The 5,140-nt window shown below is 41.6% G+C and overlaps 1 pseudogene; it reads right to left on the bottom strand.

Moving 5' to 3' along the window:
• Positions 1-271: 271 nt before the first annotated feature.
• Positions 272-1,247, bottom strand: LOC103599859 (annotated as a pseudogene).
• Positions 1,248-5,140: the final 3,893 nt, after the last annotated feature.

Raw genomic sequence — 5,140 nt, 5'->3', positions numbered from 1 at the left:
GGCCGGGGCCGGGCCGGGCCCAGCAGCGGGATCGCAGCCCTCGGTGTTGCGCCCACACCGCGCTCAGCCAGTGAGCGGCCGGTCTGTATGTGGGATCCGACCGCTTGGCGGGAGCGCCCCCGTGCTCCCAAGCAGCGCACTGTAGCAGTGCACCACCGGGCCGGCCCCCTATCCATGGCATTTTCATGACCACTTCCTGTGCTATGGCTTTTTAGTGCCCAAACTACATCACATTTCTTGCTAAAGTCCAGACAACTGAAAATAAACAGACTTAACATCTGGGGATATCAAAAAGACAAAACAGTTGGGCTGGCCCGGTGGCGCACTCGGCTGAGTGAGGCGCTTGGGAGTGCAGCGGTGCTCCCGCCGAGGGTTTGGATCCCATATAGAGACCGGTCCACTCACTGGCTGAGCACGGTGCGGTGCGGGCGTGACACCGAGGGTTGTGATCCCGTTGCCGGTCGCGGTATGGGCGCAACACCGAGGGTTGCAATCCTGTTACTGGTCACGAAAAAAGACAAAAGGGGGGAAAAAAAAAAAAGACAAAACATAATGCCATGACACAAGAAATGAAATGTCTGTTATGGGAGTGCAGCAATGTAGACAGTGGCTTGGGAGTGTGGTTCACCACGGCCACAGCTACTGTGTTAGCATTTCTTTCTGCCTCAAGTTCAGAAACAAGCTGGACTATCTCAGGGTTGCCGAATTTTCCTGCTGTGGAATCATAAAGTCTTTCCATCTCCCACATTTGTTCTCAAGATCTTCATATTTAGACACCTGAAGAATCTTATCACATTGGTCCAGCTGTTTCACGAAGCTGTCTTATGCAGTGGATTGGGTCTTTACTCTCTTTCCAAAGTTCATAGAGCTCCTTTCTGAGGTCCTCTGGTAGAAGCTGGGTTATCTGCCTCATAGCTTCTACTTGCCAGTGTTTTTCTTCTTTGGGGATGTTATCTGCTGGTGCAGTCCCCAATGATGCATTCTGCCATATCATGAACCAGGGCTAGGCGTACACATCTGTCTTTAAGATGGTCATCTTTGGTCACCATAGCCATAATTGCCATCCAGTACATGTGATCTGATATGCTCTCTGGCCTCTCAACATTTCTATATACCCAGCCAGTCCACAGGACTCTTTTGAGCTGTCCCATCAGCCACAGGAACTGCAGCAGGGGCAGGGCCCTGCAGCCTGAGAAGACCACAGCAGAAGCTGAAGCCATGTGGCCACCAATGCCTACAGGGCAGAGCAGTCCACATGGCCATGGCCACCTCCTTAAGTATAAATTTTGTGTCTACCTTAAAATAAAAAATTTTCCTTAGTCAAATTAACATAAACCCACTTAATAAAATGAACAATATGTTAATATCATCTAATATCCACTCCATTTCAGAGTTTTCCAATTACCTCAATAATGTCTGTTTTTCCAATTTGGGTCCAATCCAGAACCACATACTGTGTCAATTTATTTATTACATCCCTTGAGTCTCTTTTCATCTTGAACAGTCCCTTTTTTCATGGCACAGATTAGCTGAAGAGACAGGGCCAGTTGTCCCATAGACTATCTCACCTTCTGGGTATGATTGCTTCATTGTGGTAGTGTTTAGCATGTTCCTCTTTCCTCTACATTTCCTATAAACTGTCAGTTAGATCCAAAGTTTTTGATTGGATTTAAATCAAGCATGACGGGTGTTGCAATATTTACACCAGAAGACAATAATATCTTACTGATCCTCCTATTACACGAGCATTCTTGTACAAAGTTCTATGCTAAGATTGTATCCTTCATTATGGTTTGGTCCAAGTTTTTTCTAGGTAAGGCTTCTGTGTGATGGACACCAATGAGTATAAAATAAACAAGAGATAGGGAGGAGTGCTGGGAAAATGCATGCCGAGGATAGAGATCATATATAGACAACCTCTAAGTAGCACATATTGGGACCACTTTGAATATGCTTCTGTGCATGTAGGAGAATTTTTCTAAATGTAAAAAATAGAATTGCTGGGTAGGAGGAAACTGCATCTTCAACTTTATCACTTAATACCAAATTACTCTCCAATTAGCCAATTTACGCCTCCCCCAGTTGCATGTAAGGAATCTTTTCTCCAACATTTGATGTTTTAGACGTTTTTCACTTTAGCCAATATGATTATGTGAAATAATATCTCATTGCAGTTTTTTAAAAAAATTATCACACACATCACATTTCACCCAATATTCTTGAGTATTCATCTTACAAAATTAAGGATATCTCTTATTTAACCACAATATCATATTCCTAAAAAAATAATTCTTTATACCATCTAATACACAATTTATATTCATATTTCTCCAATTGTCTAAAACATTGGTAAGGGTTTAGGTAAATCTAAATAGGAGTTGACTGTATACTGGTGATTTGTTCAAGTCACCTTCAATCTCGAATGATGGATTAGTTGGGAATAATGGTCTAAATTGCCAGACACTTCCTCTAATTTTCTATAGTTGCTGTTGAGAAATTTGCCATCTGTCCGGGATTGTTGCTTTGTAGAAAATATGTGTTTTCTTTCTGGTTTCTTTTAATGTCCCACCCCTGCCACCCAATCTTTGAGTTTTTCAATTTCTCCCTCATGCGTCCAGGCGAGAATTCAGTGTATCTTAAGACTCATTTCTTGAGACTGATAATTCTTGTCTAAAATTAGTTCTGGAAGGGCCGGCCCGGGTGGCGCACTGGATAAGTGCGCCGCTTGGGAAGCGCAGCGGCGCTCCCGCCCGAGGGTTCGGATCCCACATACAGACCGGTTCCCGCTCACTGGCTGAGCGAGGCGCGGGAGCAACGCCGAGGACTGCAATCCCGTTGCCGGTCCCCAGTCCGGTACGGGGGCAACACTGAGGGTTGCGATCCGTTGCCGGACATGGAAAAAGACAAAAAAGACAAAAAAAAAAAAAAAATTAGTTCTGGAAGATGATCAGCCATGATCTTGTCTCAATATCTCGTTATCTGTTGGAAGAGCCTAGAATAGTGCCTGGCACATATTAGGTGCTTATAAATAGCCGTTGAATGAGTCTGTAAATGGGCATTTTCTCCACTTCTCATTCTCTCTATTCTTTCCTGCTCAAACTCTTTTCAGACTTTTGTTGGAACATCTCATGCTATCTACCGCACCTCTTCATCTCGTTTACACATTTTTCATCTCTGTATCTTTCTTTGCTACATTTTAGATAATTTTGTCAAATTTACCTTCCAGTGCCCAATTCTGTCCTCAGCTACTTCTAATAGACTGTTTAACCTATCTACTGAGTTTTTAATAATCATTTGTAATGTGATACCTGTATAACCTTCTTATAGCATTCTGTTTATTTCTCATGCTGCTGATTCCTTATTTTATGACTTCAATAATTTTTAACATACTTACAGTCTGGATCTTATAATTCCATTGTCTGAGGTGATTGAGGGTCTAATCCTGCTGTTTGTTGTTTAGACAAGGTCTAGTTCATGGTGGGTTATTTCCTTGTGATTTTTCTAATTTTGGATTGTGAGTTCTAATGTTTGGATGGCCTTGAAACATACCTTGATAGGCTATTGTCAAGATCAGATAAATTAATTCATATGAAGGTATATCTCAAGCCCAGGAGGAAATGAAATCGCACTGAAAAGAATTTACAGAATAACAGTCCACCCGGTCACACTATGGTAAAAACAAACACAAACAAACAAAAAACCCACTGAGTGTCACATTTAAGCTGTCAAACCTTGGCAAGAATCATACAAGGGAATAACATTAAAAACTCTCCCCTATATACCAGACACTTATGTTATCTTTAAGCTTCATAACAACTGCAAGGGAAGGCATATTCCCATTTTACAGAGCAGAAACTGCAAGAGAGTCATTAATTTAAAACTAATTGGGAAACCCCAGTTAAAACCCAGGTCTGAATGACTAAAGTTTTTGCCATTTCAAATGCATTACATTGTCCCTCAAAACTATTATTAGAAAAAACAAAGGCTGGCCCATTAGCTCAACTGGCTAGAGCATGGTTTTACTAACACCAAGGTCCAGGGTTCAATCCCTGTGCCAGCCAACCACAACCATAACAACAACAACAAAATGACTAGAAAAAACACACTGTCATTTTGGATCATGTATGTATATTTTCTCTGTTTTAATTTTAAATCAAGCCAATTACCCCCATGAATCATAAAAATGTGTTAAATAACTAATGGATGGGGGAAAGAATGTACAAAACTACAAAAGAATTACATTTTAAGTAGAGAAATTTTAGTTTTCCATTTTATTTCATTTTCCAATTTGGGATTTTGTTTACATACCAAAAAAGGCAATTAACAAGCAGCTTACTTATGAGAAACCCTTAGAGCTTCCAGAATCTAATAAAAATATATCTGAGCTGAGCATTCCAAATACAACAAAGCATATCAGTGTAATTTTAATCTCTTTTTAAGGAGTTTGCAAATGTAGCCTCAGTACTAACAATTTTACACCAACAAACCAGGAAACATCAAAGCCAGTGGTGGCAATACATTTCAGTTGTCAATCAGTTGATATCCAGGCCTAGGCAGACTGCCAGATGTGCCCACTCGGATCATCTTCCAGGGACCAGCCAAAGATGTTCAGGAATTGCAAACTGTTTTAAATATTATCAGCATAAATTACATCTGGAATTAGGGCATCTGATTTTAATAAGATAGATTCAATTCACTTTTTAAAAAATATGGTATGAATGTATTTAAAGTACTGGTTTTGGCCTGACTGGTTAGTTCAGTTGTTTAGAGCATGGGTGTTGAGGTGGATTGTGTCCCTCAAGTTTTATGTATTAGTAACTTGATCTCCATTGTGACTGTTAAGATGGTGGGAAAATCCTATTATGGTAATTGAAAGGTGGGGCCTTAAAGAAGCGATTAGATTGTAGGACCATGCAGTAGTGAATGGATTAAGAATGGTGGTCAGGGCCGGCCCAGTGGCACACTGCTACAGTGCGCCGCTTGGGAAGCGCGGCGGCGCTCCCGCCGAGGGCTCGGATCCCACATGCAGACCGGTTCCCGCTCACTGGCTGAGCGAGGGGCGGGCGCAGCACTGAGGGTTGCGATCCCGTTGCCGGACACGAAAAAAGACAAAAAGGAAAAAAAAAAAAAAAAAAAAAAA

Source organism: Galeopterus variegatus, unplaced genomic scaffold, assembly GCF_000696425.1.
Source record: "Galeopterus variegatus unplaced genomic scaffold, G_variegatus-3.0.2 Scaffold3128, whole genome shotgun sequence".
Classification (NCBI taxonomy): Eukaryota; Metazoa; Chordata; class Mammalia; order Dermoptera; family Cynocephalidae; genus Galeopterus; species Galeopterus variegatus.
The sequence above is the reverse complement of the archived record's forward strand: the minus strand, read 5'-3'. Positions and strand labels throughout refer to the sequence as shown.